This window comes from Mus caroli, unplaced genomic scaffold (genome assembly GCF_978045245.1).
Source record: "Mus caroli unplaced genomic scaffold, Mus_caroli_1 scaffold_11, whole genome shotgun sequence".
Classification (NCBI taxonomy): Eukaryota; Metazoa; Chordata; class Mammalia; order Rodentia; family Muridae; genus Mus; species Mus caroli.
In genome coordinates, this window is record NW_028227266.1 from 84418027 (window position 1) to 84436731 (window position 18705).

Sequence of the window (18705 nt, forward strand, 5' to 3'; positions counted from 1 at the left end):
CTTCATTGACCTCTGACCGTCACATACCCATATCCACCATGATACATAAGCATCCCTGCATACATTTGCACACAAAATACATACATACATACATACACACATACATACATATGTAAATTTATATGCAACAAAAAAAATTAAAGAACCACTCTATGGACTAAATATACAATAAGCAAAAAACAAAACAAACAAAAACAAAGCCAAGCGTTAGAGTCAGTGACTAAAGATTAATTATTGTAGTTTCTTACTGTAAAAAGAAATTTAAAATGCAGTATGTCTGGAGGCAGCAAGAAAAATCAAAAACTATTTTTGGTAAGTTACATAGATAAGGGCACTTCTCCCAAGAGAGAAGGGGAAATGACGCTGATGAAAAGGAACGAGAAGGGTAGCTTTCTGCAGCGATGCCTTCACTTAGCAAAGGTGACAAGATTAGGACAGAATGACTATCTGCACTGACCGCTGTGCTAGGAAGGAGATGTGGTGGGCACAGCTGTGAGTGAGCAGCTGTCATACTAGGGACTTTCCAGGATGTCACTATTCTCCCATTGCCATCTACTTTATAATGAGGCTGGAAGAGAGTGTGGAAGAAAGAGTGGAAGCTGTGTATATAGGTTCAAAGAAAACCAAAGGCAGAAATGAGCTCAATCAAACCTGTAGGCCTAAAGTCCCTTGACGGGCTCTGTTGAGAGGATGTCATTGGCTTGAAATGTTAGATTTCCATTTCTGTGTGATTAGTAACATTGCTTCCCTAGGACTGCTATTCACGTATGTTAAGATCAAATATATAAAAGAAAATATATGTAATTTAATATGTATTAAATGCTATTCATTACTTTCAGCCTTTGGATGCCACATACTTTTTAAAAGTTAAGTTAACCTGGACCCTTAGGGGCTACCAGAGACTGAACCACCAACCAAAGAGCATATATGGGCTGGACCTAGCCCCAGCCCCTGCAAATATGTAGTGGGTGTGCACCTTGGTCTTCATGGGGGTCTCCCAGCAACTGGAGCAGGGAATGCTGTCCCTGAATGTGTGTTCAGTCCGTGGATCCTGTTCACCTAACTGGTCTACCTTGTCTGGCCTCAATGGGAGAGGATGCACATAGTCCTGTAGGAACTTGCTATGTCAGGGTGCGGGGATAACCAAGGAAGTTCTCCCTTCTCAGAGGAGAAGTGGACCTATGTGAGGGGGGGACTGGGAGGAGGGGGTGGTGATATTGGGATGTAAAGTGAGTAAATAATGAAAAAAATTAAATTTTTTTAAAAGTTAAGTTTAATGTGATCAGTGGCTATGATGGAAATGTAAGCATAGACAGCAAAAATGCCAATCTAAAGGAGAATTTACTGAGAGTGAGTGGGAATGGATGTCCCTTTTGCCAGAAGCTGTCCCCACAAGAGGACAATAGAGTGTTTCTGATTGAGGTAAAGAGACAGAACACATTTTAGGTTTGTGTCAGCAGCAGGAACTGCGACAATATTCCTGCCTCTGACTGGCCTACTATTTGAAAATTTTAAATATATTTACTTGGAAATATCCGAGTGAAAGCTGGCCATCTTAATGTCTCCCCTCTCTCACTCTTGTCTTTGGAGGTAAGCATGCCTGGCCCACACTGTCTGTCTCTGCCAGCGTGAGTTGTGCACTTCATCTGTAAGCTCTGTTTCCGTGGTGACAGCTTACCTTTCAAGCTTCATCAGTTATATAGAACAGAAAGAAGATGTCTGGCAGGACAAAGAGTGATCAACAACGTGAAGACACCATGGAATGCTGCAAAGATGTTTTATACTACATGAAAATTGTCACAATTCTCTGTGAGCTCTCCTCTGAGTCAGATCCAGTTACAAGTTAGAGACACTTTGCTCATGCCTGCTGCATTGAAGCAAGTTGCCGTAATGACCCAATACTTACAACCCCTGGTACTATGTAGACTCCTCTACTTGGATACATTACTATGTAGAGTAATCTCTTTGTGGGAAGGAGGCAGAGGGCAGGGGCTTGTGGAGATCAGAGGACAGAGATCTTCCTCGCTTGCTCTCCACCTTTGTTTTTGAGACAGGGTCCCTTCTCTATCACTGAAGCTCACCATTTGGCTGGGCTTCTTGGCCAGCAGCTTCTGGGATCTGCTTGTCTTTGCTACCCACATCTTGGCTTACAACATTTGCTGCCATGTACTCTTTACATAGGTTCTAGGAATCTGAACTCAATCAAGTCCTCATGCTTAAATTCAAGCCAATTACTCACTGAGCTATCTTTCCAATGCCAGTCTTTGCTTGTCTTTCTGTTGTAGGAGCCACACTGAGCAAGGCAGGCATGGTTACTCAGCATTATAGGCCAGCGTTTCTTCTGAGGTTTTTAATAAGTTGGGAAGACTCATGCAAGAAACTTCACAGAAGGATTCAAATCATCTTCTAAAAATCACACAGAGCAATGCTATATAAGGTCATAGAACATCATGACTAGACAGACCACCAGGGACTGAGTGACTCATCAGACCGTAAGAGCTATGGGTGCCTGATGCCACATATCCATTCAACTTAATAGCAGCCTTGACCTTTGGTAAGGACGTGGGACACCAAGCAAGACAGAGTTCTGGGCTCAGGCTCAGTGAAGGAAAGAGACCAAGGAGTGCCCGGCCAAACTTAAGCATACCTCCACCTGTATTCAAAAGACAATAATACCATTTCCATCTGCCCTTATGATTTTTCTGTTTCCTTTCCATTTTCTTTTTTGGTTTTTCGAGACAAGGTTTCTCTGTGTAGACCTGGCTGTCCTGGAACTCACTCTGTAGACCAGGCTGTCCTGGAACTCAGAAATCTGTCTGCCTCTGCCTCCCAAGTGCTGGGATTAAAGGCATGCGTCACCATACCCAGCTTTCCATTTTCCGTTTATCTGTTGAAAATTTTCATGGTTTAAAATATTCAAAACTTACAAATGTTATATAAATGATAAATTAGAAAAGGGCATAAAATCCACTTAGTAAAAGGATTCTTGCTATCTCAAAAGAAAAGGTCAAAGCATTTTTTAAATGTGGGTATATGACTTTATAAGCCTACCTGGACTGTAACTGTCATTTTTGTCTTGGGGATCCTAACAAGAATGCTACAATGAGTTACGGAAAATCTCCGGCCCCATGGTAGGTGGTTATCTAAAGTCTTTACTAGAATATCCTTAGTCGTGCTCTGGGCTCTGGGAGGGCTCCAGAAGCGTATGCATTCCTTTCCTTCTGAAGTTCAGAGTTCAGTGAAGGTTAAAGTCCTGTTGGGAAAACAAGGCATGAACAGAAAGTCGCTAGGAGCAGTAGTAGCATAGCCTGTCTTAAGTCTCAGCATGTGTTCCACAAGAGCTTTAGGACACTACACAATCAAGGAAATCTCCAGTTGTCTGGAGAGGCTCCCCCGGGGGCAGGGGGGAGGGGATGGGCGGGGAGAACTCAGCCAACAGGACCACACAGTTCTCCAACACAGACAGAAGCAATGGAAGGTATGCAAATTGGGAACAGGTATAGAAAATAACAAGCAAACTGAAAAAGTCACTTCCAGAATACAGCGAGTGTGCTTCTTTTTAAACAGTGAGTCATATTTTATACTCTAAATAGACTTAAGCCTTTTTTGGCATTCCCTTTTGTCTCTGCTTCCTCCAGCAGTTCTGAAGACATACTAAGGAAACCGAGCTCCAGGAGCCAGGAATTGACCCCTAACAATTGCTACTGCTACTGGCCACACAGGTACAGGAATTTAGCTCACTTTTCACCGATGACATTACTGAGGTCTTTCCCTTCCAGCATCTGAAGCCATCCACAGCAAGTTCCCTAGTACAGTTCACAATGACCAGATTGAGAGTGTTGGGTTTGGAGTTTTCTTTGGGGTGGGAGATTTTTTGTTTGTTTGTTTGGTTTGGGGTTTTTGGTTGGTTGGTTAGTTGGTTTTTATAGTATGGGTTTAAAAGACACTGGGTTTAAAAATCCAGAAAGCTGTCTTCCCATCACCTATGACAAAGAACATAAGGTTTCTGGTAGGTCTCAGCCTTTGGTGTTCTGGATTACAAGAGGTATGGAGGACAGGGTGAGCCCAAACTCAGGAGTATAAAAGCCAGTTCCATATTCAACAAGGGACAGGGAGTCGCAAAATAACTTCACTTTCTCTCTCTGCCTCTCCTCTTCCCACCCTTGCTCCTGCCCTCACTCCTCCGCCTGTTAATTAAGTGGCCTTGTTACTGCTAAGAAGACAAAGATCACGTTGATGTCTCTCGGTGGAGTTCTCAGTCACTGACCTCTGAGAGGGGGTGGAAAGAACACCACAAAATCCTCACAAAAGTGTGTCATCCTAACAGTGTTTAGTTGTCCCCAGAAGCAGCCTGAATGACTCACTGACTTCAAACCTCCATTTCTGCACTCAATTTTGGAACTGTGCACCCATGTAGGACAGAGATGGGATCTTGACAGTTAGAGACTCTTTAAACTATTGCTTCTTTTCTGGAATATCTGCCCTCTTGATTCTTACAGATCTCAGTTGAGACATTCAAAAGAAACAAGTGGGAAGCTTAAAAAAAAAATGACCAAGACTGTGTGTACCCCATGCCAGAACATTTAAACCCAAAGCTGAGTGGGACCAGGCACTGTGAAACACTGCCCCCTGATGGCGATTTCCAGGTCCAACCAGTGTTGGTTATCAGCAGTCAGTGTGCCCAAGTGGCTTTGGGTTGGTTAAAGTGAATTTAGAGTGTGCTTGTTTTGTGATTGAATGGGAGGTTGGCATAGATGGGACAGTAAGGGAATGGCACTGAGTGGTCCTGATGGAATGTAGAGACTCATTACAATCCAATCATCTTCCTGGAACATGTGCTTGGGGCTGACGGCACTGCTGGTATTTCTACAGCAGACATTACAGAGTTGCCCTTTCCTGCCAATTTATCCATCCAGCTGTTCTCAATATGAACTGCTAGAGCCTTACTTCATTTCATGAGATATAATCTGCTGGCATCTCCATTGTCCAGGGTTTGCCTCCAGCTGGCTCCTGGGTCTTTTTAAATTAACTCCATTTTTAAATCCTAGCATTGTCCTACTTGGGTCCTACAGGTAGACGATCTAGACTCTAGAACATCTAGACTCTGATTGATCAACTTCCCTAGAGATATATTTAATCATATAAAGTCTGGCATGTTTCTCTCTTCTTTGAAGCAGCTAGCTGATAAAATAAGTTGTCAACTTTACAATGAGCTAAGGAAGAGACACAGGATTATACTGGTACTGTCCAAAGCCCTGCCTGAGTTGTGTAAGAAGGCACAATTATGAGCAATTAATGGCATTTCTGTAATTGAACTCTGCACTGCTAACACAATTAAGAATAGAAGGAACTTTCCTCCTGACCCCGGAGGGGAGGGGTCAACTCTCTGCTGTCTTGGGATTACAAATAAGTGAATAAAAATAGCCTGGTGTATACTAAGTAGTAGATTATTTTATTGATAAGATTAAATATTATATATATATATGTATCATTTCTGTAAGTTGACTACTTAAAAGAATATTTAAATAGAAAAAATATATAAAACGTTCCTTAGAAACAGAGATCAAAAAACTCTCACTATTCCTCTGACCCTGCAAGGTTAGAAAGAGAAGGTTTGGAGGTAGTTGAGTGTTTATGATTAGATGATGATGACAAGGATAATGATTACCCTCCTTGTATCTTTATTCTTTTTGAAACACAGCTTAAGCCTACTTCAAGTTTAAGTTCAATTAAAGTAAGCGTGTAATTTTACATAACTTAAAAACTTGTAATACCAACACAGTACCTTTGTGTTGATGTTCTATTTGTATGATTGAAAAAGAGAACAGGGCTGGTGGGATGGTTCGTTGGGTGAAAAAGCTTGCCACAAAAGCATGAGGATGTGAGCTTGGATCCCCATGTAAAGCCAGATGATGTAGTTCACCTCTGTGGTTCCAACCCTCCTGTGTTGAACTAGGAGGTGGAGACAGGAGACTCACTGGAAGCTAACAGATCAGCTAGCTCCGCATAAGCAGCAGGAAATGAGAGACTTTGAAGGCAAGGACCACCACCTTCATTGTGCATGTTGTGGTATACATCATACACACACACACACACACACACACACACCACAGGACATGAAGAGGGTCAAAAATAAGTTTAAAGCTAAAATATTATAATCACTGTCAGTAACTTACAGTGTGCCTTTTCAAAGCAAGTGTGTGTGTGTGTGTGTGTGTGTGTGTGTGTGTGTGTGTGTGTGTGTGTTTTCAGGTGTCCTTGCTAGTGTTTTTGGTAACTATGCTGGCTATTCTTGTATCAACTTGATACAAACTAGAGTTATATGATAGGAGGAAACCTCAATTGAGAAAATGCCCGCATAAGATTCAGCTGTAAAGCATTTTCTTAATTAGTTAGTGATGGGGAGAGTCCAGACCATTGTTGGTGATGTTGGTTGAGGTTGGTTGATGACAACCCTGGGCTTCTTGTCCTGGATTCTATTTAAAAAAATAAAAAACAAAAAAACAAAACAAAAAAAAAAACCAAAAAACAAAAAACAGGATGAGCAAGCCATGTGAAATAAACCAGAAAAGAGGAGCCCTCCATAACCTCTCCAGCAGCTCCTGCCTTCAGAATCCTGCCCTGTTTGAGTTCCTGTCCTGACTTCCTTCATGATGAACAGTAATGTGGAAGTGTGAGCCTTCCCTTTCCTCCCCAGCTTGCTTTTTGTTCATGATGTTTTATTGCAGCAACAGAAACCCCAAATAAGACAGTTCCTATAAGCCCCAGTCACTTCTTGACTCCTCTGTGACAAAATAATAAAGCAACATGCACACTACCAAGAGCTGCTAAGGGTTCAAACTCGACTTTATCTGTGGTTAACTGAAGATGAAGAGGAATGCAGAGTTCCTGTGAGCTTCTTGAACTACGGCCTTCTGAGCCACATTATATTCCTATAACTCATAAGACTGGGAACGTGCCTCGGTTTTCTGACTACCTTTTTCCCATCCAAGATCTGAAACCTATAAGTCCCTTAGCTCGTACCAAAAACCAAGAGTAGTTCTTCTATCCAATGGGACCTCGTTTGTGAGACACTAACCTCTGTGGCCTAATTCTCTGGACACTGTACCCATCTGCTTCTGAACATTTCCTAGGGGTCACAAGTGCAACCACATCAAAGCCCCCTTCCCCTTCCCGTTTCTGAAATCTCCAAGCTCCTTTAATACTGGCTTTAGATCACATTTACTTAGAATCAACTACCACAGAGATCTCCCTAACTTACATGTGCAGTGGGCTAGCAACCAGTCCTCTGTAGGCTCCCCCAGCAGTGTTACTCCTTATGTCTTCATTTTGTTGTTGTTGTTGTTGTTTGTCCAGTGTTCTCAGCTATGTTTCCTTTTAATTTAGAACTTGATAGCCTCTGTGGAGTACTGGGCTATTTAGACTGCAGTGGAGGGAGATATCAGTGGGAGCATTTTAATGAACTGCACAACAGTACTTCAAATAATCCTTTCGTGATAACAGAAGAGGGAAGCCTGCGGTGCAGCTTTACCAACAGAGACATATGGGGTGGATTATTTTTAAAGTGAAAGGACTCATTTGCCTAATAGAGAAGTTTGGACAAGTTCAAGTGGCAGACTTGTCTTTCACAAAAGGAATATCCATGGGAAGGTGTCTTGTGGCATGCTGAGCCATGCTGAGCCATTGTTGCCCTAATGGTCTGTTTTTCCTCAAAGAGAAATAATTCCATGTTTGTGGTTTTGGGTTTTTTGTTTGTTTTTAGGGTGTTTGTTTGTTTGGTTGGTTTGGTTTGGTTTTTGTTGGTTTTTTTTGTTTTGGGGGTTTGTTTTGTTTTGTTTTGTTTTTGCTAAGGACCATATTGTGTTGAGGCAGCCAAAGAGAATTTGCAAACCTTGCTTCAATAATACCTATTAACTCATCACTGGGAGGAAACCTTTTATTTATGCACAGGCTGGATCCTAGAGGCAAAGAGTAATATTGCTCTTCGATGAGAATGAAACATTATTATCTAGTCACCTCTTTCCAGCAGCTTCCACAGAATGGAATGCTCACTGAAGACCTGAGGGTGGCGAAACGGCATCCTCAAAGCAGGACCTACAAACTCAGCCATCCCAGGGCCCTGAGCAAGAGGGAAGTGACCAGGGAAAGGAGCCAAGTGGGACCCTGGAGGTCTAAACAGGTAAATGTGTCAGGTGTATCTCATAGGCCAGTTCTCCATCAGCCCTGGTGTATCTAGGCTGCATGGACGTGTTATAGTCACAGATACTCTGAAGTTTTGCAAGAGAAGGTAGAAGGAAATTTAGATATGTATGATAATTCTCAAGATTGTTCAGTGTTGATATTTGGCTTAAAGTATTTTCTAAACCTCAGGCAAGGCCAACAATACACATGTGTGAGCCAGATGCAAACCCAGGACTTCTAATTTGTCAGATATAGCCTAGAGGATGATGAGAAGGGAGACACATATGAAGGCTGGTGGAAGACTTACAGAAGGGAAGTGTGAGTTCAGAGCAGATCAACTGTGAAAAAGCAGGAGGCTCAGATGGATATGATCACTCTGTGGTCATATGAAAGCGTGGTCAACTTGTCCATACCTCTTTGTGATAGATAGATGAGATAGATAGATGATAGATAGATAGATAGATAGATAGATAGATAGATAGATGATAAATGAATGGATGGATGGATAGATGAACAGATAAATTGGTATGAGATTTTTTTATGTAAACAAACTGATAAGCCTATCATAAGAAATTTGGTAAGTGTTTAATATCTCATGAAAATGTCTAGGAGTGTCACTCTGCCCAGGACCAAAAAAAAATGGTATTGATTTATCACAAAATATCAAAATGTAATCTTAACTAATTATTTTTACCCAAATGTTAGTTTCAATCATCATAAAATCAAACCATCATTAAGTTGGGGAACCATGTGTGTATATATATATTTTAATATTTACTATTAGTAGTATTTTATATTAACTATGTAAGCCTTTTGTACCAATAAATACACAAATGTTCCTATACAGTCACAGAAATCTCATTCAAAATTCCAATATAAAACACTACTCATGTTCATAGAGGAAACCATTATCATCTGAAAGAATAGTTATTGAACAAATACTTCACAGAAGATGTCATGGGATCCTAGGACAAATTAGTAAACGAAGCAAAGACCTTAGTCTTCAAGGAAATAGATCTCAACTAGTAAGATAATTAGTAGTAAACCTAACTGGATAAAATAAACATAATGAATAAATTAAATATAGTGGTAAGAAGCACTACATTTTACACAAATATATTGTATTGTATATATACCTATTGAGAGAGAGAGGGAGAGAGACCTTGAAACACACAGCTCTAAATAATAGATCTCCATCAAACCTTTCACCTCAGAGCTCAGGGAACCCCACAGAAGAGAAAGTGGAAAAAGTATAAAAGCCAGAGGGAAATGGAGGACACTAGAACAAGTCTCTCTAAATCAACTGAACAAAGCTCATATGAACTCACAGAAACTGAAGCAGCAAGCACAGATCCTGCAGAGGTCTACACCAGGTCCTCTATGTATGTATTATAGCTTTAGGTTTAGTATTTTATGGAACTCCTAAGTTTGTGAATGAGTGGGTCTCTGATCCGTGTGCCTTCTCTTGGGCTCTTTTCCTTCTTTTGATTTGCCTTGTCCAATGTCAGTGTGGTAGTTTTTGTTTCATCCTATTATATTTTATTCTATTTAAAAGTTTTGCTCCATCTTTATTCCTGCACATCTTGTAAGCAGGACAAATTTTAAGTTGAAGGTTTTGTGGGCATGTTGGTATCCCCATCAGTCCATTGGAAGTCTTGCCTGGTTGCATATCCAGGCAAGAGGTGGCCATATCCCCTGTTGCCAGGAGTCTTAGTTAGAGTCACCCTCATAGATTTCTGGGAGTTTCCCTTGTCCTAGGTTTCTGGCTTGTCTCAGAGATGCCTTATCCCATACCCATTTCAGTTCTCTTTCTCAGTTCTTCCTCCATTCTCCCCATCCTTTGAGGGAACAGCCAACCAATGACTGGCCTAACTTGAGACCCATCTCATGAATTAGAACCAACCCCTGACACTACTAGTGGTATTCTGCTACACTTGCAGGACAGGAGACTAGCATAACTATCTTCTGATAGGCTTCACCCAGCAGCTGATGGAAACAGATATAGAAACATACAGCCAGATTTTATGCAGAACTCTAGGAATCTTATGAAAGAAGGGGAGGAAGGATTGAAGAATCTAGAGTGATCAAGGTCAAGGACTAAGACTGAACCACCAACCAAAGAGAATGCGTGGGGTGGATCTAGGCCCCCAATACATATGTAGCAGATGTGCAGCTTGGCCTTCATGTAGGGTCCCCTAACAACTGGAGCAGGATCTGTCTCTGACTCTGTTGCCTGTCTTTAGATCCTTTTCCCATAACTAGGCTGCCTTGTTTAGCCTCAGTAGGAGAAGATGTTCTTAGTCCTACTACAACTTGATATGTCAAGGCAGGTTGATATTCATGGGAGGCCTCTCCTTCACTGAGGAAAAAGGAAGAGAGGAATGGAGAGAGGGAGGTACTGGGAGGAAAAAGAGGGAGGGAGAGCTTCAATAGAGATGAATAGTAAATTAATTAATTTATAAAATGTTTTACAGCAATAAAAGTAAAGAAGTTTTCCTTAGAGAAGTAAAATTTCCAATGTTAAATTGAAAGAACTGTTATTTTTAAAGCCAACTATATTACTAGCTTAATTTGAATCAATAGCTAAAATAGCTAAATTGACTTTTAATTTCACAATGTATTTTAAATTTGGGTACTTACATGCTAGCAGGCAATCAAACAAAGTTTCTTTGTTCATTCATCCAGTTGTTTTTTTAATGGGCACATGATAAATGTAAAACCCCAGAGTCAGACATCAGGTACAGGAAAAAACATGATAGGGACAGAGAAGCTATGGTAACAAAACTTCAAAAGTATAAATTGATGTATAGAGACACTGGCCTTTTCTCTGCCCTATGCCTCAGGGATAAGATTTTAATGACTAGCATGTCTTCATCATTTTTGGTTTTCCATTGTGTTATTATGAGATTCCAACCCAAGGCTTTATACATTCAAAATGAATGCTTTTCCAGAGAGCTATATGCTCAGCCTACCATCATTCTTGAGAGTAGCTGGACTTAAATAGCAAAGTAACCACAAATCAAAACCAGTGCTGGTCAGTTTTTATTGTGAACTTAAAACAACTTAGAGTCACCTGGAATCAAGAACCTCAATTGAGGAATTATCTATATTGTACTAGCCTGTGTCCACGTCAGTGGAGCATTTTATTGGTGGCATATTGATGAATGACTGTCCTACCCACAGTTGACAGCACCATTCTCAGAAACGTGGTTCTGGGCTGTATAAAAAAGCCGGCTAACCATGAATCTGTGAGCTAGGTAGAAAGCAGCATTCCTCCATGATGTCTACCTCAGGTTCCTGCTTTATTTCCTGTCCTGTCTTCCTTCAGTGATGGACAGTGACTTGGAAGTGTAAGGCGCATGAATCCTTTCCTCCTTTAAGTTAATTTTGTTCAGAATGCTTTTCAAAGCAACAGAATGTAACTAGGACACAGCCTGTCTTCCTACAACTCTCTGAACAGAAACAGTGTCCAAATCTATGTACCCATGGGGACCTGGACTCACTCCTCTGTAGTACACATCATTACTTCCATTTCCCCATCTATTCAGATACAAAGCCATGACACAAAGTTCAGGCTATGTGAGAACATAGTGCTTCAAGGTCTTTGTGATTCTCTTTCATAACATAATAACTTTAAATTTATGTATCTTTTAAATTCATTCTTCAGTGACTATTAATGGTCAGAGTAATGATAAGACTTATATTTTAAAAATTGGATCTGGGCAATTGCCACTCTTAATTATGTCCCTGATCCCTCCAATTATACGCTGAAATAAAGACGTACACCATGAACAGTGTATAGGATTCATATGAGAATCAAGCAAATGGCTGCCCGGAAGAGCTCTCCAATAACTACAAAGAATGAATGTAATTTGGGGGGAAAGGCTAATGCCGTGTTCTCACAATATGTCAAGTAAGGTTCTATTTTACATGCGTCAACCCAGCCGCTGTTCAGAACGGTCTGTGATGGAGATGGAAGTTTACCAGCATTTTTTAATATAAGGAGCCCCAGCCACAAGAAAACTCAATGACTGCTAGCTGCCAAGTAACAAAGGCAAAGAATAGCCAATCAATCAGGCTCTAGATTGGGTTGGATCCCACCTATAAGCACTGCGACGTGACTTGCACGAGCACAATCCATTCCTCTTTGTTCATCATGTCCGATGTGCAAATCATCATGATTAAAGGCATAAAAAATATGCAGATTAAAAGACTCACAAGACTAGCCAAGTACTAGAAGAACACAAAAGTCATTAAAAGCATGTGTATGCCACATCCCGACTCTGTGTTCTTTTTCCAGTCACACTTCTTACTGTCAGTAAGACATACATGAGAACTCCTAGGTCAGAATAAGGAAAGCCACAAGTAAGAGGGAATCATTGATCTCTGTAGACTGGGGTCTTCAGGAACATAAGAGTGCTGTGGATGTTGGGTAGGTAGCCACCACAAACCTCTCTAGAAATGGACTTTGAATTGAAGGCTAATGTGAATGGAGCCTTTATTGAATGTCATGTTTTAAATTAGATCAATGTCACATATCTCAAATGATGCCAAAAAATAAGAAATATCTAAAAGACTCCATGTCTTGTGAAGAAGATATTTAAAAACCCTTACAAATACCTGTTTCCATCAACAATGCAATAGTTCTTCACCCAACGCCCCAACACCCTTCTAAGCTGCCTTAGACCCTTCACTGTTCTTAGGACATGGAAGCAGATGCTAACTGCAGGGAGACCCCCAGGGATCCACTTAAAGTTTATTTCCAGAAAACAATCAAGATCTATACTTTTCAAATGCATTTAACCATAAAAGGCATTTGGTTACTCAGGCTATTATATTTCTTAGCACTGTTATGCTTTGTGTCCCTCGGTGATCCACTGATTGATGCCCCTCACAACCCAATCGTTTAAATTATAAATCCTGGTGTTTGTTTCTAGCCATACATCATGATAAAGAGCAAAAATAATCAATGGTCTGCTATAATTGTATAGGCACCTGAGGAGACTCTAACAGGTTATTAGGAGAATGGCTGTAACGTATGTCTACAACTCAGATTTGCATCTTTACCAAGCTCTGTGGGGAAGCTCTCAAGAACTTATTCCATTTGCTGGGAAAAAAATATTATCCCATCTTCATCACCCATGTGTTTTTATTAGCCAAAAATACAAAATGCAATGGATCAATTCTAGATGCTGGAATATATGTGTGCTTTGACTGCCTTATATGAGACAAAAAAAAAAATCAAAACAAAACGAAAACAAAAAAATCCTATTGCCCTAGCCCTCAGCCCCTCAAGATGGTCATTGGGGGTAGGGTGTAAGAAGGCATGCAATCAATGATTCAGATTCTGGGAGCCAGATGCAGAAGCAGACTCATTTCATGTAATAGTGGGGAGTGCCTTTATACCCCATCAGGAACTGCTCTTCCAACACCAGGCACAAGCTGATTGGCTTCCCATCACACACTCTGTCTTTGTTCATCTCTGGGTGTCAGTCAGGTTCCTGGGCTAGTAACTGCAGAAGCTTCTGCTGCGCATGTGTGGGCCACCTATCGGAACATGATCACATCTCCTAAGTCTGTCCTTAAAGCGAAATGGCTTCACTAGGCCATGGGAAATTTATGAAGATGTTCCTATCTGGGGTTAAAGACTATCTGACATCTACACATGTGATATTAAAAGTGTAGAGAAGGCATAATGGAGGGCAAAAGTTTTAATCCACAATGAGGAAAAGGGAGGTGAAGAAGAGGCAGTGGGGTAAAGGCAATAGTGAAAAAGAGGCAGTTAGGAAAGGGTTAACCAAAATTAACGCTAGAAATCTACTACTTTGTAAACTTACTGAAAAAAAAAATTTTTTTAAAGAATTTGAATAGAAGTACCCTTCACAAGTGGATAATGTGGTTCCCAGAATCCACAAATTCTTAAATTAAAATCTCAGTACCGAGTGTGTGATACTTCTGTATGGATACTTGCCCAAGGAGGCTCCCAGAGATCCTAACAATATAAAGTGGTGTCAATGTTCTGGGTTATCAATCAGAACTAAATGATAAGGCTCTACTGCTGAGGACACCACACATTTGGTATCAGGACATACTGATATTAAGCTGGAACAGAGCTGGGAGCATCCTTTCTGCTGGCTAACTTCTGTAGTACCAGAAGATGCTGTTCAAACTATGCTGTTGAGAAGTCATTGTCTGTCCTCTGTCTCATCCAGTGGTACACATGCATGCTACAATACCGACCTGCCAGGCAATCACTAGTGCAATAGTGGCATGACTGATGTAGGGGCAACCAGCTGCTTTATGACTGGCTTTGAGTACCATCCCATTGGAGGGAAACAATGTCTGGCTGTTCAAACTGTAAACCTGTTCAAAATCCCACACCTGAGGAAGCCATAGGTCCAGAAGTAAACCTACTACTAACACTTTACTAAATGAACGTGTTGTCAAACAGAAACTCTATATATGTATGTTTATATCCGTAAGTGGTGGTCTCAGCCTCAGTCTCAGCCAGAGAAGCTTCCTTTATACAGTAGTTAATGCGGAGACTCACAACTGTTCACAGCCATGTGAACTAATGACTATTGAATGGCCAGGCCTGCATGTGACATCTCTATCACCCTCTCCAAGGCTCAGGGAACATGGTAGAACAGGAGGAGGAAAGACTATAAGAGCCTGGGAATAGGGAGGAATACTATGAGACAGTCTTCTGGACATGGCATGGCTGTTACAACCATGTGACAACCTGAACGAATTCTACACCAGACTGGACTATCAGCATTCCATGGAGCTGACGGCCATGCGCATCACGGCCACTGCTTAGTCATCTCCCAGGAACTACATTTGCTTAACCGCTGGGGATGTTTTTCCTTTCTCTGCTTTTTACCCTTGATATAGATTTCCAGCTATCAATATCTTCAAAACTATAAACTAGGCAATGAACTACTTATTTTAAAAGCACAGAGTATAAGAAAAATGATGAATTTCAATATCCTACAATAAGAATTTGTGTTGTCCAAATGGGAAAATATTGTCATGAACAGGAAGCCTCCGGTGCTGGAAGAGGCTTTCAAGGCTTTGGGAAGAATGTCTTCACATTTTTTAGATGATATGTTTTACTTATTTTGTTAAATGTATATACATGTGCACAATGCCTTCTTAATAACACCCACTCTCCACTACCCCATTCCAGCTCCACCCAGAAACCCCCAGTTCATTTCCCATAAGACTCATGTTCCTCTTGGTTTTTAATTATTTCCATTATGGATAACTTCCTGAGCCCAATTAATGATGACCGAATGTACATAGATATGGGACCATCCCCTGGAGCATGACAACCTTTACCATTGGCCACATCCCCAAAGAAAAATGGCAGTCCCGTTCTTTACAGCCATCAGCTGGCAATAGCTCTTCTTCTAGGGATAGGGCTCCTGGAACTCCTCCTCCATCCATATGATAAGTGCTTGCTGGAACAAGACCTATACAATTTTTACAAATTTTGAAGAAGGCAACCAAGTGGAAAACTGAACAAAACCTTAATGAGATAGATATTGCATTCGATGGAATATGCAAATGAGCAAGAATGAGTAAATGATTGCTTATCCTCATTAGTCATCAGCGGAACACAGAAAACTCCTGCAATGCTATGCAACTGGGGAAAAAAGGAAGAGTGGGTGACTGAAACAATGAGAAAGGAAGGTGGCAGATGCTGAGGAAAAGCAGAACCCTGGGCACGCGCAGACCCTGTTGGAGAGATGTTAATTGGCTAAAAGGCTTTTGGGGGGCAGTGTCTGCCAAACTGAACATATGCGTGCCTTATGATCAAAAGACGTGAACATATGTTAAACACTAACAGTACTGGAATGCTCATAGGAGCCCCACTGTTAATAGTTCCCTTGGGGAAACTAGCCAAATGCTTATCCACAGTAGACAGAATAAATATGGCATATTCACACAACAAGGAGAATCACTCTGTAGCTGTACAAACATGTGAATGACACAACACAAAGTTAAGTACACACACACACACACACACACACAATCTATTCTTTTTTATTCCTTAAAGTATAAAAACTGGCAAAAAATGTCATATGCTTTTTACAAGACTCGGTTACTGGCAGCAGTGAGAAGGTAAGCGAGTGGGGACTTCTTTTGCTTTTCAATACAGAGGTTGTTTACAGAGAGTGTTCATTTAATAGGAAAACTGTCAAGTAGTATAATTAGCATGCTTTCGGGGTATTATGCTATTCTTCAATATAATTACCAAACAACAAAGAAATGAAAATGAAAACATTTTATTCCATTGAGAACACTGCACAGTTTAATAAATAGTAATTGCATTTTGTCTACCTTCTTTGTAATCAAAGGAAGGTATTCTTTGAATCCCTTTTCTACAAGGAAAGAAAAGCCAAACATTTATAATATATTCTTTTCTTGAACTGACACAATAATTTTTACACTAAGTTAAACAAAAAAAAAATTAAGAAATCTTGCGTGATTAAATGTTTTGGTGTGCCATGCACCTTGTATTTGACAGAGTACGTCAGTACATGGTCTATCTCCCATGAGTCGCACGTGTGAAAGAGTAAGCATCAACATTATTGCTCCATTTTATGGATGACCAATAAAGCCCAGGCTGCAATGTGGGGCCAAAGAGATGGCTCAGTGGGTAAAGGGTCAAGAGCCACAAAGATGTGACAACCTGAGTGTGATCCTTTTATATTGTAACTATGGAAGGAAAGAACTGACCCACGCCATCCTGTGACCTCCACATGTGCACTGTGGCATGCCAATACACACACATACATGCACAGTCATAAATGTTTAAAAAGATGCAACATATCCAAAATCACAAGGGTAGCTTACATCCACTAGATTTCAGACTTTTCCTGATGAGAAACTAATTATGAATGTGTAGCAAATGTTATTTTAATTTGTCATGTATTACTAGCAATGTGCCTTAGGTAGAAAAACGATCTAGCTTGACTTCTCTTTCCTTGTTCAAAAGCAGAAAGATTTCTTGATGAAGCACAGATTTCACAATGAAGTATTAATTACAAGATCTTTTTGCTAGGATATGTTTTATGCCTCATGTCATTTTTCACTTTGTTTTGAATTTGGAAAAATACGTGAGAGCTGCACATTGTGTTAAAATGAGTTCACTCCATGTAGCTTGTCTTTGCTCGCAGGTGATTGAAACAATGGTACAATATTTGGGCTAGCTTTGGGTTGTACCTGGTGCCTTCATCACGAAGAGAATGTGAAAAGAGGGTAAAAGAAAGATGAACACATATAAAAATAATTTATAATTATATTTTAAAACTATATCACTGCTTTCCTTGATAAGCAATGTTGTTGCTGAAGACCTATGGGATTGCATTCCCATGTGTTTGATTAGTCAAGAACATCAATTCAATGGGTTGTTGAATATGACCCATCTGGTTTCCCAATCCATCATTTCATCAAAATATCTCCTGAGAAGCCATACCCCATCAGCATAATGTAATTGTTTCTCAAGACCATTGCACCTCAGTGGGTCTAAAATGCCTTTGGTTATTTTTAAATGGATGTTGAAATAGAGTTTATCCTTGACTCAAAGTAAAGAATTTTGCTGTGTTTGGGTGATACTTAGAATTTAGAGACTATGATCATTAGTTTACAACACAATGTACCATTTAATTATGTGTCACAAAACATGAATAGGGTTGAGTCCACCTGGATGCATTAGGATCATGTCACTGCTCAAGCACTCTACATTTAATCATATCTGCAAACTCTTCATGCCTTATTACGAAAAGGCACAAATTCAGAGGCCAGCAGATGCCTATCTTGAAAAAAGGCCATCTCTAGTTCTGCTTTTTACTCTCATTGCATGAAAACACAATTGCTTTATTTTTTTAGTCATTGAAAGTCACCTTATGGCATTATATTCATGACATATCAGAGATATTTATTTATTTAACTGCAGATTCCATATACTAAGATAAATGTAAATTATTCTGTCTTTCTTCTCCCCAATATCCTCTCCTTTTCTTTAAATGTCTTCCTCTAGGCTCCCCATCTCTGTTCCCATAAGGAGAGAAAACATGAGATATTTGTTTATCTTTCTGAGCATGGCTTATTTCACTTAATGTGATAGTTGTCCTACTCTATCCAATTTCTAGCAAATGACATAATTCTGTTCTCCTTTATGCCTCAATAGAACTCCATCCTGGATGTACATCCCATTTTTTTTGCACCATTCATCTGTAGCTGGACACATACACTGCTTTCATTTGCTGGACTACTCTGATTAGAACAGCAAAACACCATGCTGGGATCTCTGTGCTGTGTCCATAGAGACCTTTCATACACAGCCAGGAACAACCCAGCTAGAGGACACTGTAACTTAATTTTCTGTCTTTCAGGAACATCCATGCCGACTTCCCCGTGGCTGCCCCAGTTTACATTCTCACCATCAGTGGAAAGGGCTCTTCCTCCCCACACTCCCTACAGTATTGCTTGCCATTCATTATCCTTACTTCCTTT